We start from the raw sequence: 25,284 nt of genomic DNA on the forward strand, positions 1-25,284 counted from the left end.
GTGCCTAAACTCCACTTAAACTTAAAGAACTTAAAAACTGCAACTTTGGTACTTAGTGTATAATCACCCCCCTCTAGACACCTCTTCTCAAGGTCCTACACAACCGCTTCCCCAACAGCTCCTCAGGCAGCAGCGGAGGTGCGTGAGGGTCCAGCGACTCCGCCGAGCTTCACGCTACTCCGGAGACGAGCGACGACAGCTACGAGCCCTTGAGCTCGCGTCGCGCTCTGAGCAGTACGGGTGTTTCAGGCCACCGGCGCTGCTCATCTGGATGGGGTTGGCGCCGGTGCCTGATGGCACACTGTTGATGATGGCGTCTCCTGCGGAGGCGCGCCTAGTTAGCGTTCCTTAGGATTACCACCTTTTGTTCCCTGCGAGGAATCGAAATGACACCCCATGGGGGTATGTAAGGCGCTGGCCATGTCTTTTGTGAATATTATATCCTTATTATGAATCGATGCAAGATGCTTGTCCTGTCCCGGCTCGGCTCCCCCCTTTCTTTCCTCACAAGGGCTTGGTGCTCTATGCCGACAGGTCCCGGTCCCCAGGCAGGCTTCAGCCATCGCTGGTATGCCAGGTCGCGATGCCGTGGTCAAGGCCAGGATGTGAGCGGCCCAAGGTCCAGTAAGAGCCCCTGAGTCGCGATGCTCAGGAGGTCCCCTTTAGCGCTCAAGCGGCCTCCACTGGGCAGGAAAGGTAGGCAACGTTGCCGTGACAGAGCTGCAGTAGGCGAGGGTTTGGCGCTGAGTCGAATCAGTTTTCGCGTGACTTATCTTGTAGGTTTGGCGTAGTTCTCGTCGAGGTGCTGGGCCTGCGCGGCAGCAGCTGAAGTGTTGCTGGGTTGGGTCCTCGCGAGATTCTTCCCTCTTCCCCGCACTTTCCTTGATGCTCTACGTCCTCAGGTCCTGGCCCTCGAGTGAGCTCAGCCACCGCTGGTATGATAGGTCGCGATGCCGTGGGTCAAGGCCAGGGGGTGAGGGCTGGAGAGCCAGTAAGAGCCCATGAGTCGCGATGCTCAGACGCCCCCCTTTTAACATGCAAGCAGATTGTGCCGGAGAGAAGGAGAGAAGGCTCACGACGTCCCCAGCATTGCTTTTAGAGTAGGTCCTGCATACCAATCACGAGGGAAAACAAGGTCTGTCAGTACGGTTGCCAGCCAACCATTGGTCGCTCCGAGGGAGTGATTGGGGCACTGAGGGCCTGGTGAGGTGGCGCCTTGCGGGGCTGCCGCGGCCAGAGCTCAGCCACTCAGATTTATCGCTGTTGCAGGGACGGACCCATGCGCAAGTGTCGTGCCAGAGCGAGCGGCTCCAAAGGTAGGCGTCAATCGAGCAGGCGATTAAGTCAAGCAGGTCAAGCATGAAGAAGCAAATCCATTTAGATAGATGCGGAAAAGGCAAATGCTACTGGGTCAGGCCCGAGCAGCTTGGGGATAATGCAGCCCGATGGGCGCCCCCAACAAGGTAGGTAAAGAGCATAAGCAAAACGGATACATGCCACAGGGATGGACCCACGCGACCTGGGAATGATGCAGCCCTGAGGGCGCTCCCAGCTGAAACAAAACTTGGAAAGAAGTCACCTGATACCATTGCAGAGCGAGTGTCGGAGTAGCTGACGACGCATGGTGAAGAAGTCAATCCTCATGAGCCTTCGGAGCCCTGAGCCTCGGGAAGCTCTAGGGGTTCGGGCGGCTCCTCAAGGTCCATCTCCATCTCCTCCAGGAATGCGCGGTGCTTGGCCACCTGGGCTTCTAGGATGCTCCTCATCAGGCGCTGCTGAACGGCGGCCGCATTCGGCAGGCCGAAAGGCATGCGAACGTAGTTGTGGGGTGGACCCTCGCAACGCCCCACGCGTGAAAGCCAGAGGCGCTCCTGAGACACGACTCGGTTGAGCCCTGGTACGTCGATGCAGACACGCAGCCCACCATCCTCGCCGGGATGTGGGGCTACGGGGGGTAGGCGGCGGCTGCCGCGCATGACTCTTGACTCCTGTAGCTCCTGAGTGTTCCTCGCAATGAACTCCTGAGGGTTTGGCCCTCCTTGCCTCATACCTTCCTGAGGGAAACGTGCTTTGAAGCACGCCTCCAAGTGGTGCCCGAGCGCCTCCCTCGTGACCTTGGCAAGGTCGGTGGAGGAGGGCGCCGGGTGTGCCTTCCTATGCGGCAGAGGGTGGCGCCCCTTGAACGGGCGCGGATCCTGAGGGAACGCCTCCGGAGGTGCCTGCCTCCTGAGGGTTTGGGCCAGGCGAAGCCTTCTTCTTCTTTGGGACCTCCTCGAGAGGTCTTCCGCTCCTGTGATCTGGGTCTTCGATTGCCGCGGCTTGGAAGGCACGCTCAAGAGAACACACTGCATCCCTTTCCTCATAGGGGACTGTGATGACTCCACCGCTTCCTGGCATCTTGAGGACGTTGTAGCCATGGTGAGTCACTGCCATGAACTTGGCCAGGGCTGGGTACCCGAGGATGGCATTGTATGGCAGGCGAATGTGGGCGAAGTCGAAGTCAATGAGCTCGGTGCGGTAGTTGTTGCGCTGCCCAAAGGTGATAGGAAGGCAAACCTGCCCTATCGGGACGGTGGAACCATCAGTGACTCCTGAGAAAGCCTTGGTCGGCTGAAGCTAATCGTATGGCACTTGGAGATTGTTGAATGTCTCGACGGACAGGACGTTGAGTCCTGCTCCGCCATCGATGAGGGTCCTGGTGACTTGCACATTGCTGATGACTGGGGAGCAAAGCATTGGGAGGACTCCGGCCGTTGCTGCGCACTTGAGCTGATCCGCTGAGCTGAACGTGATGGCGCACGCAGACCACCTGAGAGGGCGCGTGGCCTCAAGCTTGGGGAGGACTGCATTCACCTCGCGAGCAAACTGCTTGAAGATGCGCTGAGAGGCTGGGGCCTGGGCGCCGCCCAGGATGCAAGCGATCGCGCGAGGCTCCTGGAAGACCCCAGCCCCCTCGTCCTGATGATGGTCTTCATTCCTCCTCGGTGGTGGTGGCAGAGGAGGGAGGCCTGCGCTGCCTTGAGGGCGATCCTCACGAGGCTGATCCCTCCAACCTCTCTTGCGAGGCTGGTCCTGCCAGCGGTCCTCGCAAGGTCGGTCACGCCACCCTTGGCGAGGTCCACGATCTTCCCAACATCCTCCACCTCTTCCTCCTCCTCGGCCATAGCCCTGGTCGTTGTGGTCGGGGCGTCGGCTGATACGCCCATCTCGCATGGCCCTGAGCTCTTGGCATTCGTTGGTATTGTGAGTGTGGAGGTCGTGGTACACGCAGTACCGGCTGCCCTTGGATGACTCAGGCTGATCCCTGCCTCGCTTGGTGTCTGGCTCCGCTGCAAGCACAGCAGCCCCCTTGTGCTTCACGTCCTTGGCCTTGGGCTTCTTCTCTTCTTGATTGGCAGCCGGAAGCTTGAGGAGGGAGAGGCGCCCTTCCTCGGACCTGGCGCACCTGGTCACCAAGTTGAACAGCTCCAGGGATGTGCACAGGTCTTCATGGATTGCCAGCTCCTCTTTCATCTTGATGTCATGCACGCCATCGGAGAAGGTTGAGATGATGGCTTCCTCAGTCACCCTGGGGATCTTGAGGCGAGCATTGTTGAAGCGCTGGATGTACTTCTGCAAGGTCTCTCCTGGCTGTTGCTTGATGCGGTGCAGGTCACTCATGGCCGGGGGCCGGTCGCGAGTGCCTTGGAAGTTGGCGATGAAGCGAGTGCGCATATCGTCCCAGGAGGAGACCGTGTCAGGAGCCAGGTTCAGGAGCCAGGTGCGGGCACCGTCCTTGAGCGCCATGGGAAACCAGTTCGCCATGACCTTCTCGTCCCTGTTGGCGGCTTCGATGCCCAACTCGTAGAGCTGGAGGAACTCCGCGGTGTCGGCAGTGTTGTCGTAGCAAGGAGGCAGGTCTGGCATGAACTTGCCTGGCCATGCGACGCTACGCAGCTCGGCGGTGAAGGCGCGGCAGCCTGCAGTGGCCACCGGAGCTCTCTGCGGATGCGGGGCTTGCTCCTGGAGATTCCCGCGCACCACTGCCTGGAGTAGTGCGAGGTCTTGACGTGGCGGTGCAGGGATGCGGTCATGGCGCACCGGTGCTGGGAGCACGCGGGCACCTTCTTGGGGGCGAGGGATCTCTTGGCAGCTCATTTCTTGATGTGCAGGCACCGGACGCGGTGGGTCTCATCCTGGGGCCGCGCGCCTTGGAGCCAGGGCGCCTTCTTGGGGAGGAGGTGGCGGAGGCACCTCCTGATCCTCGCCTCCCGCGCAGGGTGGAGGGCGAGGCAGCGAGAGAGATGGCATGGAAGAGCCCCCTGCGGCGCTGACGAGCTTGGTGATGCGGGCGAGCCAGTCCTCGTAGAGATCGTCGACAGGACGGTAGTGCAGGAGCTCACGCGCCAGGAGCAGCGCAGCGTGCGCGTCTGTGGGGGCATGACGGGCGTGTGACGATGAACCGGCTGGAGTCAGCGACGGGGTGGCGGTGCGGCCTTCCTGCCGCACCGAAGGGTGCAGGGACGAGGCCTGCTGCTCGTTCCCCGTCGGGCCGGTGGCGGCGTTGGCGGCAGGCGACGGGGAACGATGGGGGCGTCCGCCGACAGGAGCCGTTTGGGCGACTCGAGCGGCGAGAGGAGCCCGATGCTCGGCGCGGGCTCAGCGAGCGTCAGACATGGATACGACGAAAGATCACACGCGACCAGCGGAAGAGAGATTTCGGCGCACCCCTACCTGGCGTGCCAAATGTCAGATTTCGGGTTCCGGCAGACCCTTCAGGTTCGAACACTGGGGTGTGCATGAAGATCTTTCCCCTACCAGCTCGTGTCATGAGGTCTCGCAAAGGATCTAGGCTAGAAAGAAGAACACACAAGGGACATGAGATTTATACTGGTTCAGGCCACCATTGTGGTGTAATACCCTACTCTAGTGTGTGGTGCGGTGGATTGCCTCAGGGGCTGATGATGGACAGTACAAAGGGAGAACAGCCTCGCGAGGGCTGTTCTTGAGCTGGTGCGATGAACTGCTTGGGTGAGTTCAGTCGCCTCTCTCTAGATTATGCATGATCTGGATCCGATCGATCTCTCCTCCTTTGTGGTGGCTAGTCCTATTTATAGAGGGAGGCCCTGGGCCTCTTCCCAAATAATGAGCGGGAAGAGCGCCAACAATTGGCCATTTTGAAGGGGAACATCTAGTACACTAATCCTGACTAAAGTTGGTCTTCGGCTGCCAAAGGCTCTGACTATGATGCCGTCCTGGGCTCCACGATGACCTCCATCCTGCCGTTCTGCTGGTCTTGGTCTTGTTGCACCAAAACGGTAACCTTTGCCTGATGCCTTGGTCTGTGCTTGCCCCCTTTGCACTGAAGGGGAAACAAGGACACTGCGCAGGCCGGCACCCGCCTGGCGCCCGCCTGGTCTCGATCGTCATGGCTTGCGTCACGGGCTCCTCGCGAGGTGCCCTGCCTTGATCTCTTCGCCTCCTCGTGAGCCTGCCTGATGAGGCTGTTCCTGAGGAAGCTTCCTGTCGTTCGCCCCGCGAGGCCTGGCCCCTCGCGAGGGTCTTGAGCTTGAGCTGATGAAGCTGGGCTGCACTGGGCCCCCACTCGAGCCACGCCGCAGGCCGCAGGCAGGCAAGTCTGGGGACCCCCATTCCCAGAACGCCGACAACGAGTGATGACTCCGACGGTCGACGGTGGCTGGCGGCCACGGCGGCCGACGACGGGGTGGCGGCCACGACCACCACCCCGTCGTGGTGGCGGAGCGGGTGATGGCCACAGTGGACGGCAGTGGGATGGCGGCCACGACGGCCATCTCCCGCCTTCGGGCCGCAGCGGCGGAGCAGGCGATGGCCCTGGCTTTCAACGGTGGTGTGGAGGCAACGGCGGCCGGCAACAGCTGCCGACGGGCACCAGCGGCGGAGCATGTGGTGGGTGTTCCGCGCACACTCAACAGGCACGCCACGCGCAATACACTACATCGGGGACTGCGCCGCCGCCGCGGTGTAGCCTCCCAGCTGGAGCTGTCCTCTGATGACGGCGGAGTGGCTGAGCGACGACGACGGACCGGTGCCATTGGCGAATGTGGGAGAAGCAGGCGAGATAAGCTACAGGGATGGAGGGGAAAATGCGACGCAGGACTCGCCGGCTGTGAGGGTTTTTATAGCAGGCCGGTAATCATTGGGATTTTAGGGGATTTCACCGAGTCGGGCGGGAAGCTTGCACGGAAACCTGCGAGGTTGCGCGGGAACGGGCTCACCGATGATTCATTGGCACCACCGTTTGGCAAAAAGAACGCCCCCGCGCGTTGCGCAAGCTTGCGCTGTAAGCCGTCTGCGGCAGCGGGGTGACAAGACATGCAAGAGGAGGACGAAAGGCCACGTACACATACGGTTAATAAAAAATTGCGATTTAATTACCTACTATATCACCGTCCTGGTTTATAAGTATGATTTAACTAATAAAATACGAATGCATGTCGCCAAAGATTATATAGTTGGATTTGTATTTGAACATTGTTTCCAATTATATAATTTTTAAAACATGCATTAACATTTTTTTGGTTAAATTTGAGGGTAAAGTATGGCACAGAATATAAAGGAGACTATAGAATAGACGGAGGTGGTACCACACAGCCGCTCTCTACGCAGCGAGGCAACTGTCGGGCGGCTTGTAGGCGACCATTTGTTGCGTGTTCAACTGCTCCATGCGTGTGGTTGCTTGCGGTTCAGGCGGCCGCGGCACGCTTTGCTCGTGTCCCGCCGCGCGCGCTCTGCTCTCGCGTCCCTCCGGGTGCTCTGCCCTCGTTGCTCTCGCGTCCCTCCGGGTGCTCTGCCCTCGTCCCTCCACGCGCGCTGCCAGTGTTTTGGGCCGGCACATGATCACGCACGTTCGTGTGCAAGCGGTTGCGTCGGGCGCGGCGCGACGATGCAGTTACCCGCTGCAAAAACTGCCATGCGGACGCCGAGAATCCACGCCGCCCGGCCCCCTTTTATTCCTATGGCCATTTACCTTCATCTCTCGTCTCACACGTCACAATAAGCACACCCACGAGGACACATACAGAGAGGACATCCAGCGGTTCCAATGGCGCTCCCCGTGGCTCCAATGGCGCTCCCAGCGGCCGATGACGACAACAACGGGCAGTTCACCACGCATCACGTAGTGGACATCCATGTGAGGGGGAAGGCCCTCTCGATGGTGTACACGAACGATCCGGTCTCGGTGGAGGGCTCCATCCAAACTATGAAGCAGTTCCTTGCCAAGGACAGGTACCGAGTGGCTTCGACCTCGAGTACACCATCGGTCATGCCAGGCACGATCAGAAGGTTGCCGTCGCCCAGTTGTGCGTGCGACATGATGTGCTCGTCTACCACTTCCACCTTGCCACAAGGCCTTGCGAGCGTTTCTCCAGGTTTATCAAAAGCACCGACTACAGTTTCGCTACGGTGGACACCACCAACGATCTAAAAGCGCTCAAGGTTTTGGACTTGAAATGCCCGAATCTTGTCAACATCCAGCACCACTACAAGGTCTGGGGCACCGACAAAAGCAAACTAAACTCCCTGGTTGACCTCGCCTCGGCCATCATCGACCCCTACCACGCGAAGATGAAGCAAGAGAGAAATAAGGACAAGAACGCCTGGCATAGTGTGTGGCATAAGAGACTGGATGAACAACTTGTCAAGTACGCGGCCATGGACGGGTACACAAGCTATGAGATGTACAGGCGGATCGTTGACATGAGGAACTATCTTCTTCCTGACCCAGACGAGGGATCAAGCCACATAGCAGCGGCGGGAGCATCACAAGAAGTAGATGACTAGACGATCGTTTCTCCTACTTTAGAATGCATGTAATTGATCTATATATACATGTTATTCTACTGTAGATAGAGCAATTCACACGGCTTATTATTATTGGTCTTCGCACACATTTCAGATTACGAACCTGTTTGCCGCTATCACACACATCTTGTTCAGTTGAACCGTTTCTATTGTGTTGCCTAATCACACATAGTTCATCTCAGTGAACCGTATGTTGTATATCACACATGCCTTCATCTGGCTGCTCGTTTCTTTTCTGCGTCCTCATCACAAACAGTTCATTGAGCTGAACCGTATGTCCTACATCGCACACGCAACTAAATTCTGAACCGTGTTTGATGCATCTGTCATCGCAAATGTTTTGCACCTTTTTTGATGGTTTTTTTACACCACCGTTTGCGATTATGGCATCGCACACCGTTTCGTCGAAGGGTCTCTGATCGTAGTGTCGGGTTTGGACCATCCTGCAGTAGTGAATGCATTAGAGACAGCCGCATTCACGTTAAATAGGGCACCGTCTAAATCCGTTGAGAAGACGTTGTATGAAGTATGGTTTGGCAAGAAACCTAAGCTGTCATTTCTTAAAGTTTGGGGATGCAACGCTTATGTCAAAAGGCTACAACGTGATAAGCTCGAACCCAAATCAGAGAAGTGCGTCCTCATAGGATACCCTAAAGAAACTATTGGGTACACCTTCTACCATAGATCCAAAGGCAAGATTTTTGTTGCTAAGAATAGGTCATTTCTAGAGAAGGAGTTTCTCTCGAAAGAAGTGACTGGAAGGAAAGTAGAACTCGATGAGGTATATTGTACCTTCTCTTGAATTGGAAAGTAGTACATCAGAGAAAACAGTTCCCGTGATGCCTACACCAACTAAAGAGGAAGCTAATGATGATGATCATAAAACTTTAGATCAAGTTACTATTGAGCCTCGTAGGTCGACCAGAACACGGACCGCGCCAGATGAAGATCATGAAGTATTCATGTCTTGGAAGTCATGTTGTTAGACAACGGCGACCCTACAAACTATGAAGAAGCTATGATGAGTCCAGATTCTGATAAATGGCTTGAGGCCATGAAATCTGAGATAGGATCCATGTATGAGAACAAAGTATGGACTTTGGTGGACTTGTCCGATGATCGGCAAACCATTGAGAATAAATGGATCTTCAAGAAGAAGACGGATGCTGATGGTAATATCATTGTCTACAAAGCTTGACTTGTTGCAAAATGTTTCGACAAGTTCAAGGGGTTGACTACGATGAGACTTTCTCACCTGTAGCGATGCTTAAGTCTGTCCGAATCATGTTAGCAATTGTCGTATTTTATGATTATGAAATCTGACAAATGGACGTCAAAACTACATTTCTTAATGGTTTCTTAAAGAAGAGTTGTATATGATGCAACGAGAAGGTTTTGTCAATTCTAAAGGTGCTAACAAAGTGTGCAAACTCCAGCGATCCATTTATGAACTAGTGCAAGCATCCCGGAGTTGGAATATACGTTTTGATGATGTGTTAATCACAAGCAAAATATGATCACACCTTAGAACTCTTTGGGTGTTAATCACATGGCGATGTGAACTAGATTATTGACTCTAGTGCAAGTGAGAGACTGATAAAAATATGCCCTAGAGGCAATAATAAAATGGTTATTATTATATTTCCTTAATCATGATAAAGGTTTATTATTCATGCTAGAATTATATTGACCAAAAATTTTAAATACATGTGTGGATACATAAACAAATATCATGTCCCTAGTGAGCCTCTACTAGACTAGCTCGTTGATCAAAGATGGTTAACATTTCCTAACCATAGACATGAGTTGTCATTTGATAACGGGATCACATCATTAGGAGTTGTCACATAACTTTTTTCCATGGCCTTGTATGACCAATTTAAGGCATCATGCCAAGTTGTTTTTATTTTTGACAAGTTTTGTGTTTTCTGGAGTTTTCTCTGTCAAAAAAGTCGATAAAAGGTCAGACGTGTCGCAACTTGCATATGGTGTTAGCAAATCGTTCAAATCTAACATGAATGTCTACCATGGGCATGGGCACTTGCTTGCAAGAGTTGAGATCATTTCAAGGATGTCTAAAAATAGACCATGTTGAATGGAAAATTTGTGATATTTTCATATTTGTAAAAAAATCTACCTATTTGTGAACTTTTCTCAAAATTGTGAATATTTTTGTAAAAATAAATTATCTATACAAAAAATTCACAGATTTTATGAAAAATCGCATATTTTCAAAAAAAAAGGTTCACTAAAGAAATTGCAAGAAAATGGTTTGAGAAATTGAAAAGATTCACAAATTTGAGAAAGAGTTCACAGTTCAAAGTTATAATGGGTGGAAGTAATCAAAGAGGTCCATAGTTGGAATCCTACTTCATGCGCCTATTTTTGAAGGTTAAAGAAAGAAAAATAAATAAATGGGTCATGCCTAGGACGGAGGCCTTGTGTGAGCCGGTTTGTGTGACGCTACTCCATGTATAGCGAGATCTCCTAGTCAGTGAACACAGCGCTCGCACGCCACCTTCCATGAGCCGGGCCAACTACACGAGCGATTAGCTATCGCTCGTCGGAGCATACGCCCGACCACTTTTTCGTGGTTCGACCAAAAAATAACTTCTTCATGATTGACCTAGATGACAAGTTGACCATGGACATGTTTGACCTTTGACCATTGAGTTTAAAAAAAGTTCACCTTGGAAAAGTTCATGGACTTGAAAAAATATTCACGGATATGCAAAATGTTCACAAATTGAAAAACATCATGAATTGAGATTTGTTTTTACGGGTTTTGGAAAAAAATTGATTTTGAGAAAATTTTATCCATTTTAAAAAAAGTCATCGATAATGAAAAATAGCTCAGCAATATTAAAATCATTTATGAATTTTTAAAAAAGTTCACCAATTAAAAGAAAAACATTCACAAATTTGCAAAAAAATCATTAAATTTTTTAAACTAAATGAAATTAAAAACGTTTGCACATTGCAAAAGAAAAAAGAAATAGATAAAGGAAAGGAAAAAAATAAAAAATAGGAAAATAAAAACCGGACAAGACCGTTTGAAAAATGAGAAAAAAAAGAACAAGAAAAAAGGGAAAGGGAAAAAATGAAAAAAAGGGAAGGAAGAAAATAATGAGAAAGAGCATGCAACCAGGAGAACTGGTGGTGGCTGGTTGGTTATCTCTTCTAACTCTAAACCACGAAGTACCTAGGAAATACTCCGTCCGTTTCATAATATAAAAATATTTTTACACTAATATAATGTCAAAAACGTTTTTATATTGTGGAACAGAAGGAGTACTAACGTACAGGGATCGGACGGTGGATCCGTGCAAAATTCGTTCCGGGCGTCCGACTCCGAAATGTCCAGCGAGACGTGCTTCTACAGTACTAAGCGTTGGACCAACGCACTACTAACTGTCCCTGGTTCGGACACGGCTTGAATGCTCGATCGCAAGACGGCTTCCCATATCAAGTGTCCACCATATAAGGCGAGCGTATCCAGGAGAAAGAGCGTATCACCCGATCGAGTCTGCACTGGCAATGGCGTCCCTCGCGTTGATGCCGAGCTGGTTCCGCCGCCGCGCGCACGTCCCGTCCCCGGAGGAAGCGCGCGAGATCGCGAGGAGAAAGAGAAAGGAAGAGTACGATCAGCTGATCGCTTCGCTAAGGCCGCGACCAAGCACATAGCGGAGTCGTCGGAGGGATCGCCGGGAAGCGCTGGCTAACGAGGCCGCAAAGCGGGAGTGGATCGACGAGCAGAAACGGCTGATCGCGGAGGCGAAGCAGCGATCAGGCGGCGTCCCACATCCCTGCTGGAACGACGACGCGCGAGACAGACGCAGGATGCGGGCGGCGGTGGAGGAACTGTCGGCGGCTTTCGAGGCCAAGAAGAGCCAATGGATGGCCGCGCATAAGCGATCGGGGCTTGAGGAAGCTCGGAGGAGCAGCGCCGCCGTGAAGGTTCACCCCCTCGTGTCCACGGAGGCGCCTCTGAAGCCCGTAACAGCCGCCGGGAAGAGCAGCGCGGCAGGGGGCAGCGAGTCCGGCCGCCGGGTGGAGATGCACGAGGCGAAGGCCATCGAGCAGAAGCACCTGTGGGGAGGCCGCCGCCGAAGCGATGAGTACTATGCCATGCGCGGGGAGGTACTGAGGAGAGACCGTGCCGCTCTCGACGAGATTACGGAGCCGCAATCTGCATGCGCGACGAGGAAGGGAGAAGATCGTATCTGTCCGTTCTGTTCTCGGCTTCTCGCAGACAGGAGATAGATAGAACGACCGACCATGTTCAGTTCGCAGCTTTGTCCTGCGGTGTAATCAGAGGTTTCGTGTACCAAGGGAATCAAAAAAAATTTAGTTCATCCTATCCTACTAAACTTTTGTGCATGGTTCTTAGCTTTGTCTTGGATATTTTTCACCCTTGTCCTCGATCGTCCGCATGGACATTTTCACAAATCAACTTTTTTTAAGGCAATAACAAAAAATAAATCAACTAAGGATTCAGTGGAAATGAACGAACCAACATGGTTTGTAGATGAAGGCTGGTTATACAAGATCGCGGGTGCAGTTGCTGGGCATGTACTCCCTCATTTCCGGTTTATAAGGCTTATCTCAACTTTTGTTTTTTCAATTTAGAGGGCTCATCTCTATCTCATTTTTAGTTTTCAATGCGTATTAAATCTTTGCATGCAAGAATTAAAAAAGAACACACAAATGCATGTAATGTTCCTACTCATCTAGCAAGAATTAAAAAAGAACACACAAATGCATATAATGTTCCTACTCATCTAGTGACCAAGCATGCATGCACTGTAATTAATCCAAATTAATGCATGAATTTAATTGGAGTAGTTTTTAAAATACGAGATACATTCCTCCACTCACAAAATGCCTTGGTTGATGAGATTTGAGATTTGAGCCCATAAACCGAAAGGGATGGAGTATTTTGTAGAAGAAGAAAAGAAGCCACAGCGAAAGCAAGAAACAGACACCAGCGATACTTTCGACAAACGTAAACACACAACAAACAAGCCGCTGTCATGCGGCACAGCGTATGGTAAGTCCAAAGTTACACTAACGGGGAACCTGTCCCAGGCGCAGAAGTGCAGAACACACATTGGACACACAAATCATACATGCACAAGGAACATTGGCCTCCGCAGCCTCTAATTCAGCAGCCTCATAAAATTCACAGGATTTTCAATTCTTCAGTCATATGCCGACCCTTTACATATACATACGGCGCGAAGTAAACATACCCTAGCAACAGCAACACATCTTAGTGGTCGGCTAACTGCTTTGTTCTTGCTTACCGCTACCAAATATCAGCGCAGCCGAATTCTTTACCCAGAGTTCTTGCTAGTACTATATCGGCTATGAGATAACATTTCTTCTGGTCACATGCCATAGAAAAAGGCTCCATTCTTAAAGAAAACAACTAATCAGAGTTTGATCTGATACTACGGTGACACAACTAATCATATGAAACTCCTCATTAGTCACTACTGGTATATTAACTGCTTTCGCATATTACTTGATCCCGGTTGATGTTAGAACACAATGGTGCAGTCGATCAAAGGGGGCATGCTGAAGAACTTGGTGCACATGACCACTACCATTTCAACCATTGCCTTTGCTCGGTATCAGCACTAACAAAGTAGACATCCAATTCATCACATAGTTGGACTACACAATCTCTTGGTCCTCCATGTCCTTCCTGGTGAGTGCCGATACTTCCAAATGGGCATTCAATTACCAAGCATGCCCTCAGAACAAATGAACATGCCATTGGGGTAGCATAGAAAGGAATGACTCTGGAGCAGCTCTTCATCTTATCATTGCCCTCAAAACAAGACAAGTCTAAGAAGACATGTTGGACGGACTGACCAGCAACCATGCGGAGCCATATTCTATCATGACTAGAGGTATTGCACAGAGACATGTCAAAGGTCACGCCCACGGGTAATCCATAAACATATGATAACGGATTTTCAGAATCTATATCCCGGACTTGCAGCACAGCAGTTGTAGCATTAAGCATTTCAAAATCTCTTGCTGGTTTTAGATCAAAGATTTCAAGAAAGGTGCAAATGTTGACAATAGGAGTGCCGTCGATAAAGTTACCATCAAACACTTTCTTAACTTCTTTGCTGAAGTCGGAAAGCTCATAGGATCCATCGGCACACAGACCATCAATGTGATTAATTATCCAATGCAACTTATCTAGCACTAATTTTGAACATGTTCCAAACTCGGACAGTCTACATAAAATAGCTAACAAAGCAAACTCCAAGACTTGAACCTCCAGTTCTCTATTCAATCCAGCATAACAACATTTCATCCTTCTCACAGATGTATCCAACTTCTCAAGCAAAATATCAAGTGATGCGGGGCCAAAAGCATGAGAATCATCCAACTGAATGAACCACCATATTTCAACAATGAGCTGTACTGCATCAAGATAGTCGCATACAAAGCTCAACACCGCACCAGTTGATCCAGAAGAATTTACAGCTAAGCTATTGACCTCTTCTTTGCATGTTCTACAATAAAGACAATCAAAAGAAGTTGAAGTAATCACAAACAATAGCATGAAAGATTGGTTGCATGGGAAAGAACGGAATATAGTAAGTCATACCTCAAAGTACTTTGAACTTCTCCTATACTGCACGGCTTTATCACAACCCAGGCTCCTTTAACTGTTTCTAATATGAGCCTTGTCGATTGCATTATCACGACTTCATCTAAGTACTTGGTTGTTTTTCGAGTCGTTTCTACCTGTGCATGAGTTCCTCCCAGAGTTTCAACACTGAAACATTCATAATCTCCACCTTCTGCAGACACTAACTTCTTTTCCCAAAACTGCATTCCAGCTTGACGATACAAGTAGGATAAGAGTGAATCCTGTTCATCTTCGGCTAGTGCACACGAGATCATCCCAAACAGGGGAATTGCATGTGAAAATATAACTGCGGGTATATCCAGTTTTTTGTCTTTATCATCATAAGCAGCCGAGACAGAAACCATTAACAATGCTTTGATTCTAGGTTTATCCAAGATCAGCTCTCCATCAGATGCCATATTGATCTATGTCATAGATAATATAGCATTAAGGGATATAACAAAACTTCATAAAAAATCCAAAAGAAATGTTACTATACTCAATGTAGCAAATGAAGATATAACTCTACCTACGCATAAAAACAAGTCCGAAGTCCTTGTATGTTAAGAAAAACAAAAAGCTAAAGTGAGAAAATATGGTTGGTCAGTGGAATTACTATTCAAATTCTTTTCACCACATTGTTTGCTTATGCTCGTTCCTCAAACAGTTGGGCCTAAGGAGGATAAGCTGGAACTTAAATAAAGCTGATTTTAATATGTTAAAAGTTATTTGCAAACCAAGTGTGTGTGCATGGCATGCTGCTAGGTGTTCTTTTTTGCTATTGGATCTAAAGAGAAGTGAGACTGTACATCACATACTGAACACACCATCTCAGGTCATAATACCCCTAAAGAGAAAGGAAATTAGTGCCAGAAATTATTCAATGATAATGCAGTTGAGAAAGACACATCATGTTAATCTGCAAACTGCTGTCAGCATTTCTTTGAATCAGTAAGATCCCTAAACTAGTAGTGTTGTGATGCATCCTCTGTTCATCTGATTTGGCTCGCACTTCACATTGATTTGGGGCAGTTTGAGCACAGAATAATGTAGGCATGTTCCTCACTGACAACCCTGCCTATTGTTTTAATATATTGTAGGCAATGTGATATCTAGACAGACAAACCATTATGATGTGCAAAAGGTGTATGAGGCTATGAGCAAGCAGCGGTGTGTTTCTCCTTACAAGTAGGCTCTGTTTTAGGCTTTTATTGCATAATAGATATGGTTTTGTGATCTATGGTCTTAATTACAAAAGCATGCTAGCATATGGAAGAATGGATATTCTATTTGTTGCTCTTACTGATTTGGCTACAAAGAGGAGATCATCTGGAGTGTATCTATCTGCTGTGGAGTCAGACACTATCATTATCACCCTACTAACAGATTACCATTTATAGATGATGCTCTATTGGTGATTTTGACTTTTCAAAGGAGTTTCCCTACAAACTCAGTGATTACGTGGCATACATATGCAACTTCTGTTCTGATAGAACTATTTCTCATTTTTCTGTGAAACTACTAGGTACCCATCTTGGTTGAACTTCGTGGAATTTTGCAAAATTTGCTTACTGAGTTAGATTGCCCATATCAAGCAAGTTACAGTAATTTATTTGATTTTTTTTTACCAATGCTCCATTCTTATAGTATATTAAGATATGCATAGATACTCTTTTCACACACCTTGTGTCCGGTTTATGATATTTGTACTCCACAGAGAAATCTGCATGTCCACGCTTGATATCACCCCACCCTGCTGTGACGCTGCGCCACCGGTCACGTGGAAGAAGTCAAGAAGAAGGGAGTGAAAGGAGAGACTGGGAGGGGTAGGTTAGAAATGCAAGCCACTTTGATACTTAGATGAAAACATGATGGATTGTTCGCAGACTAATAATTAGCCATCAAAATGGAAGTTTCCTTTTGATGCAAACAATGGTTTAAACATTTATTTCTTCATAGAAATAATCCTGCAGATTGCAATGCCATTGGTGCCTCTGAAGCTAAATAAATGTACATGAATTGATTTCCATGCAATGTGAAAATGAGGCATAATCTGCTTACTTTAATGTAGCATGTAGGTCAAAAACAACATGACTCCTTGATTAGAAGATGTGTCTGTGCAAACTAGTTCCATTGCGATGTTATCATAACTTCATTAATACCTACAATTAAAATGTTATCATTATACTTGCGTCTATAAATACATATGGTTTGGTCGTTATTATTTAAATCTCAAAAGTTCTTGGTTCATATCCTGCTTGTTTACTCTTGGTTTTCTTTTTTCCTTCTTCCTTGATAGATACGTGACTCTGTATAGAAGTTGTGTCTATATAACATATATGTCTCCCTATGAAATATAACCATGTGTTTGAATGGACAAGATCTGGTCTACTAAGATAGTATAAGATGGAACAGAAAGAATCTAATTACCAAAGATGAAAATAATTCCATATCTTCTGCAGTTACTGCAGCCAATCTTCAAGGGATTATTTTTCCAATGTTTGACTATATTGACATTATCATTATCTTCTAATATTTTAATTCGAAAATACTGGTTTTCTCTCTCTCGATCAGTAGCTGGATGTAGCGTGCAACCTATGTAATAGATATGTTATGTGCAACCTTTGTGATAGACTTGGCTATTCACGTTCCTACAACTATTACTTTTTCTCATCCAGTTGGTAGAGATACAGAAGACCTATAAAATGAGTTACCATCATGGCTTATACTTAGTACGTGACCATATCCTCGCAAATTTTTGTTACTTGGCCTTGATGTAAAACTGTAAAAAGCGGCGGGTCAGCCCATGCTCGGCGCAGCTAAAGAGATATTTGGAAAAAGACGACAACCCAAATAAAGAAGATACAGTGTTGGAGAAATGGAACACTCTGGTGCACTCTTGAGGAAGGTTTTAAGGGAAGTCAAACAAGAGGAACTATGCTGCTCGCTGCAACAGTATCAAATATCAACCTTCTGAATGCTGAAAGACAATGTCTCTTTGACAGCAAGGGGGCCTTTGAGGGGAGGAAGCCTAAGGCTTTGATCTGATGTATTCTACTATTCTTGGAATTTTTGTAGTTGTTTCCATGCTAAACTGTAAGCCCCTCTCGTTGTAGAACTCAAGTCTCAGCTCCAATGAAATTTTATCATCTAACGAAAGGAATCTCAGCTGGTGTGATGCCTGCTATACTATATATTATGATCTCTATTTTACAAAATAAATGAGCTACCAGGACCGTTCAAACAATCTGCTAACAGTGATCACATGGCAACGCGGCCACAAATAATCTGACAGAGTGCGTCAAGCCGTGCCTTGGGTATTCTCAAAATCCAAATTTTGGAAAAAACACGTACCGTATTGTGGTCTCAAACTGTGGTTTTAGTCTTACATTGATAGCACAAAGTCAAAAAATGGGAATACATTCTCAAATGAGGTAGTATATTTCTTTCCCTCACGAAACCTAGAAAAACAAATGGTAAGAACTTATGATAAACTATGCGTAGTCTCTAAATGTTGTAGACAAGTGTTAGATATCAGCAAACAACTATAATGACATTATACATTTTCCGGTCTATAAAAACCTGCAGTAACTCAAATTTGTACTCGCCAAACAATGTTATAGATTTTTCTCCTTTTTGTTTTATTGACTTGCACTTTGTTTATTGTTGCCATCTCAGCTGGAGGGGTGACGTTTCACGCACCAGATGGTTCACCCAAAAGTCCGAACTAATTGAGAAGGTTGGGCGAACCAGGTATACTTCAACAGGAGGTATCATCTTTTGTGACAGGTTTGGGCATCATCGAGTGGCCGATCCCATGCACTATCAAGCAACCAAACTTTGATGTTCACATCAGTGCGAAGCCCACATAATCAGGTGTATCTTATAGGATAGGTATTACACAGGGCTTCAAACATTTGGCTCACGAGGATAATGTATATTAATATGATCTTCTAAATATATATATAAATTAAATATGCTCTTTGCCTTCTAGATTCAGTTGTCCTAAATCAAACTGTAAATATGCAACACATCCTTAAAGTATTACTTGGCTAAAAAAGAAATCTACAGTTGGGGTTGTGTAGACTTTATCGTTACAAATTACTTAGCAGCCTGCAAATATAGATGCATTCATTGTTATTATTTAAGGTTAATAGCTTGGAATATTCTCAGATTCCATACGATTGACAGAAAATAAGAACATGGGTACACACTACCGAACTTGAGATGGTACCTCCTTTCTAGTATATACCGAACTTGAAAGAACTGCGCAAACAGAAAGAATCAGTGCAGCAGCAATTCTGAAAGTGAAAACACACATTTTATATAGAACATTAGCATGTAGATAAAATTGGAAGTAAGCAATGGAGAAACACCTCTTTGGCTAAATGTTTGGCTATATTGGCTGAAAAGCTCCCATGATTCTTGCCAATGGAAAACAGAACGCCATATATATCTTGATCCTGCATATAATAAATACAGTCGCAACATAGAAGAAAAGAGTCAGTTACCACAAAATTGAAGTCATAGGCTCAAAGCCTCAAATAATTATAGAGTAAGCAATATTCTATACGCTGAATGAAACTCAAATTAACATTTAGCAGGATAATTGAGGCTTTGTGTTACATTGACTACATGAATAATTCATCTAGAAAATGTTCAAGCAAAGATCAGAATAGCAAGGGAGAGATAATTGTGAAGCATGGTGATTGTTCTGCACTAACATACCTCCGGATTTTTCTCCATACCTGCAATGAGACCATCAAGTGCAGATTTAAACATTTGAAGTTTAGGCTGATTCACTGACCCTAGGATTTTGCGTGCTGCATTTCAAACTACGACATTGGCATCCATCAATATGCCGAGGAACTGCAAAAGCAACAGGAGGCATAAGATTACCAAATTTAGCATCTAGCGCAGTTAACTACAAATAAAGAACCAATTCATGCATCTAACTTACACGAGATACATTATATTGATAATTAGTACCATGTGCATGCGCTTCTCCTGCATGCTCAAACATCCATATGTTGCCATATCAAACAGTGTCTGCAAAGTTTGCAGTCTAACTGCTTCTGTATCATCATTCATCATGTCCATCAACAAGTCCAAGGCCTTCTGTGCATATTGGTTTGAAAGCTTTGCAAGAGCTCCCAGAGTTTTACATGCAACTGCTCGGACCTGTAGGGAGAACATATAGAACAATAAACAAAAGACACGGGGCGTTAAGGGGAATTATGTGGTATAAGAGAATGACCGGACCTGATAGAATTCATCTTCAACCCCATGCGCAAATATGCCAGCAGCACAGGGGAATGATAATTTAGGTGGTAGTTTTTTCCCTTTGATGCTAGAGGCACTCCCAGTGTCAGTTTTTATGATCTTCTTAGACAGCGACTGAAGCAAAACACCTTCAGATACTCTCTGCATTTTGGCAAGTGCGTTGAATGCTTCAATTCTTACTTCTGGACACATGTCCCTAGCCATGGAGCTAAGCTGAATAGAGAAGTCCAGAGGGGAAACAAAGCAGTTATCATTACAGTGGTAAGTGGAGTAAAACTTGCAAGTTACAAATATTAAATGCATAAGCATGATTAGATGCATCTTTCTTATTGTGTGCATCACAAACTGCATGTTTCAGTAGTAAATCTCATTTGCCACGAGTACTTTCAGCTTGACAAAAGGATTTCTGGTGATAAGAACATAAAGGTAAATTGCCAAAAATACAGGTCTTTTAAGTAAAAAACAAAAACATCGCTCCCAGTATCAGTTATGGGCATGTCGTATAACTATTCATTCCAAACTTTAGTAGCCTGGAATTGACATATAGAAACAGAAGTATTAGGCTAAATAAAAATGTCGGTATCACATTAACATTAGGCCCACACTCAGCTAGTTGATCCTACCGTTCATGAACACCAAATCCAGCGCGAAGTGCAAACCATACCTGTAGGAAAACCCGGTCCATTTGGTCACCATCACCACCCAACTCCTCTCTCATGGCAAACTTCTCCGCACAAAGGCCAACCTATCCACCAAAGACAGGAGATCTCCTCAATTCCTCATATGTAACTCTCAAGCATACAGTAGCACAAAAGAAAACATAAGTACCCATAAATGACAAATTCTCACCAATCGCACAGCGGCCAACCTAATACCCTCGTCCTCGTCCCTCAGCAATTTCTCCGCGCAAGCGTAGCAGCACTCCACAACCCCGCCGCCGGCATTCACCTTCTTGAGGACCGCAGAGAGGCCGCTGAGTGCCTCCGCCCGTGCCAACGGGTAGAGTCTGCTGGCCATCGAGACTAGTGCTCGGATCTCCATCTCAGGGTCAGCGCCTGAGCTACTGGATGCGTGCGGCCCCATAAACCGAGCCCGCTTAGCGACGGACGGGCCGGGTCCGGAAGCGGCGAGGCCCTCGTCCATGAGATTCACGGCCCCATAAGCTTGGAAAGAATTTTGCAAAACCCATATAAGTATATTTCTTGCAAACTAAAACTAATAATCTCTAGCAAATTGAAATTAGAACTGCATGCTGGTCGCATATTTACTGTATGATTAAATTTTCAGGTCTTTGTAACTGTTATTCTGATATCAGCACAGAGACCTGAAAAGAAGTATCAATTTCCATATAGCTGAGAATTTAAAAATTAAATAGCAACAATGCAGCTGTATGGATTGAACTCCTCCTCAAAGTATATATGCATTCAGATTTAGTTACACATGTTCATTCCAGCTAACTTTTATCCAGATTGCTTAGGACATTGTTATCCAAACAGTTGATGGAAAGAATTTAGCGCAATACTACAAAACACAGGAGCTAGCATAGAGTTTCGTAAGGGGCATATCTATGTTTTCTTCTCAACGGTAGTGGCCACGTAACTTACTTTACAAAATGGGACAAGGATAATGGAAGGATGGCCTTGTGCCCTTTATTCATGGAATGGTACTAATCAATACTCATCTGCTGCATAAGTTTCTTCATGGTTTTTTAGACTATAATCCTGACATTTTTTTGCCTTCCTAAATCCTAATCCTGTAGGGGCATTGCTGTCTGCTACATGGCCTAAATGAGCATAGGCCTTGACGCCTTGTGATTACTGAGATCAACCAAAGTATAGAATCAAAAGCATATAAGATCACCAGTTCGTCGGTGTATTGGCAATTTGGCAGAGGACCTACCAGCGGTGGTGGAACTGGACTGCCGCGGCGCCGGTGGTGGTGCCCCTTGTGCCTTCTCCATGCGAGAACGTGCTGCAGGTAGGCCGCGGAGGGGTGGGCCGGGAGGGGGCGGGCAGAACCTGGCGGTAGGCGGCGTAGAGGAGCAGGAGGCCGCGAGGAATGGGGCAGGGCCGCGGCGGCGGAGGGGAACTACGGGTGTTTTTTTTAGGGGAGGATGGTGGGGGTGCTGTAGAAGCCGGAGCCGCGCCAAAGGGCCTTTTCCTGGGCCGGCTCCACACGGAAATGGCCCAGAAGCCGCAGCTGCTATTTCGGGCTCGAGCTCCTCGCAGCAGCTCCAAATGGAGGGATGGCGCACCTGCGTTGCCCCCGGGTAAGATGGTGTGGGGAGGAACAAAGTAACTGATCTGGACGACGGGGTAGTTGTGGTCGTCGACGAGGAGGTGACGATGTGTGGCGAGCTCGGGGGCGATGCGCATTCGAAGATGGAGGGGTGATGCGGTTGACTGTGAGCTGAGCGGCATTGCGTGCCAGGTGAGACGTGAGAGAAGGGATTCATGCGAGAAATTAGGGATGGGTTACGCGGCCTGTCGGGCGGTTCTACGTTTTTTTAAGCGGTATCTTCACGGTGAGATTTAAAAGAATCAATGGCAATTGATGGAGTACTGATTATAAGTGTTTCCTAAACATGTATTTGCAATACATGTGAGAGAATATTCTAGAAGTGGGCCCATTCTGAAGTTAATGTGTGTTAGAATATTCTAGAAGTGGGCCCATTCTATATAAAATGTGTGTTTTCACTTTCAGAATTGCTGCTGCACTGATTCTTTCTGTTTGCGCAGTTCTTTCAAGTTCGGTATATACTAGAAAGGAGGTACCATCTCAAGTTGATATGGAGATGTGTGTGTAGTGGTTCACCTGGAAATAAGGTCAATAGCGGTTGTTCGAAACAATCTTCGGGTGGGGCTGGAGTGAACTTGGAATCTTTATAAATCTTTGGGCTAGAGTTGGAATTAAGTCAAAAATCCTGTTTATCTTCCTATGAATTGTTTCTGCGCTGTGTTGGAAGTATTTTTGTAGATCTTGATTACTAGCATTGTGCGAAATCATGTACATGAACATTGCCAACTGCTCCTTGACAGCAACACGCGATGTGCCCTTCAATAGATTCTCTCTTCTAAGGTAATCCACGATAGACTTGAAAATCTCAGGTTCCATCCGAAACTCAACCCTAGACCAACTCTCGTGGCCTTCTAATATTTCCTTAACCTTTGCAGCTCCAGATAAAGATGATGTGTGAACTGGATGCTTTTCCTCATAAAGGGAAGCATATAAAGCGGGAACCAAAAAGAAAAATAGTTCATCGTCTTCTTCTTGTTCTTGCGAGATAATCTTAATAATTTTATTTCTCCTAGAATCCATCACTATTATACCCAATGAAAACAAAATTAATACAACGATAATAATTATAAATAAAGCAATAATAATACCATCTCTATTATGGCTGCAAAGAACCAATAGCTAGGAGCCTAGGAAGCTCAGGAGTGAATACAAAGATAATACCATTTCTATTGTAACATCTAAGTACATAATTAAGAGCATCAGTTTTCTCATATACTAAAATAAGACCACTTTCAATACTAGGCAGAGAAAAACAACATCACAAGAGCAGTAGTTTTGCATAATTTAAGCTTGCTCAGTGGCCATGTCAAAGGGATGACTGCGTCACATACCTTTCTTGCTCCGAGTGAAAACTTCTCAATGATCGACGAATCAAAAGGCACCAAGCAATTGAACACAAAGTCTTCGGATAAAGCCAACTTCTAATGTCAGAGCACCTGCATTTGAAACACGATAAAATAATGAATAGATACATATAGATAACTAAATAGAGTAGACCCACAAATCAATACCTACTAGAAAACAATGATCAGTCAGGAGGATCAATCAAATTTTGGCAGTAGGTAGCGCAGGTTGAAATGAACGAACAAACAAAACTACAACAAGTATGCGACTGGACTCAGTAGTAACACCTCAAACAATACAAGGTAGTAACACCTCAAATCGACAGAGCGACAAATCGACTGTAGTCAGTCAGTCAAAGAGATGTGAACACCGGCCAGCTAGCCACAGTGACAAATCGATAAAACAAGTGTAGTCTTCATCAACCAAAGAATGGCATCACATCATATCCATCAAGGAGCAGACGAACATTTTTGCCCGCAACAGCAGCAACTAGAGATTAGGGACCAACAGGAGCAACAAAAGCAGTATCCATCAGACTTGCATATATAGTCTACACAAGCAACCTTCACTCAACTAGTACACAATGGGTACCAAAAAAACAAACACGCTCAACTCAACTAGTTTTTCATTGCCAAAAAAAATTGAACTAGTGTTTTATATATTGCCATCAACGATCTTAACCCAGCAAGCAACATCTTCTTCCACCTGAACAAGTTCAGCTACCCACGCCAAACCAAAACAGCAGCAGACCCATCCCACCTACAACCATAGTAACCACCGAGCTTTCTATGATATAGTTCATCTCATGTGTCATTCAACTACCATTTTGCATCAATCCTACCTCCTTGAATGAACCCACCTACAAACAAATTTGCCCTCTTCACAATATACTAGAACATTGTGCATATAGATTAGCATCACAGGGAGGTAAAGGTGGCTGTGCTCACTTGTGATGTCAGGATAGATAGAGCACTTCAAAGCATTCGATGCTCTTCAGTACAGCTGCTCACTTGGGTACAAATCTCAGACAGGAGAGGAGGTCCGTCTATCTGTACAGGCGCTCGTCAGTTTGTGTAGCAGAAAAAGAAATCACCATGGCGAAGAAAAATGGTGAGTGGAAGAGGAGGAGCAGGGGATAACCTTGGTGAGAAAGAGGAGGATGACCTCTGGCCGTCGTCTTCGCCGGAAGTGACTGAAGCTTTGAGGCAGAGACGAGATCCGGGAAGGGGGAGGATGATGCCCCCGGTCGCAGTCGCCGTCGCCCCCGCCGGAGGAGCGGGGCGTGGAGGTGTAGGGCGGTGGTGCGTGTTGCCCGGCGGAGCGTTGGACAGAGGAGGGCGGAGCGTGGTGGTGCGTCGTTCGTGGATCTTGCCGCCGCCGCCGCTTCTCGCTCGGGAGATCGAGCGAGCGAGGGTTTCCTCCCCGACCACTGCAGACGTGGAAGGCCCTCCCGGGGAAAAGTCGCGGAATGGGCGGGGCTAATGCGCCGTTGGATCACCCCGAGCTGAATTGGCTCGTGGTTTCCTGGCCCGGGGAACAGGCAGGGATCCCGGGGGGATACCCAGCATCCAAACGAGGCCTTAGGGGCTCGAGCCCCCCATCTCTCTTCTATGTTTCGTGCTTCGCCAGGTCACCCTACGGCTGAATCAGTTGTCGGAGTAGCATCGGCCAACCGGAGAACCTGCAGTAGCCTCCGACATCCTCCTCACCTCCATTTGAAGTGCCCAATCCTATAATCAACTAGAAGGCATTTTGTACAGAGGTAACTAAAGGTTTACTACACGAACATCTGGAAATAGTTTCGATGTGGTATTTTCTTTTCTTGAAATTGAACAACGTTCCTACATCTCAGATTCACACAGTGGTGAAATTTGTTCCAG

General features: G+C 47.1%; 1 long non-coding RNA gene and 1 pseudogene across 1 annotated transcript; both read right to left on the bottom strand.

Moving 5' to 3' along the window:
- Nucleotides 1-12,934: 12,934 nt before the first annotated feature.
- On the bottom strand, nucleotides 12,935-22,575 carry LOC123071167 (protein SIEL-like; annotated as a pseudogene).
- A 65-nt stretch (nucleotides 22,576-22,640) lies between these two features.
- Nucleotides 22,641-24,924, bottom strand: LOC123071168 (uncharacterized). The gene is made up of 3 exons (XR_006434148.1): nucleotides 24,545-24,924; nucleotides 24,352-24,453; nucleotides 22,641-23,496 (listed from the first exon to the last, which is right to left on the bottom strand). It is a non-coding gene; the product is annotated as an uncharacterized lncRNA (long non-coding RNA).
- Nucleotides 24,925-25,284: the final 360 nt, after the last annotated feature.

Source organism: Triticum aestivum, chromosome 3B (assembly GCF_018294505.1).
Source record: "Triticum aestivum cultivar Chinese Spring chromosome 3B, IWGSC CS RefSeq v2.1, whole genome shotgun sequence".
Taxonomy (NCBI): domain Eukaryota; kingdom Viridiplantae; phylum Streptophyta; class Magnoliopsida; order Poales; family Poaceae; genus Triticum; species Triticum aestivum.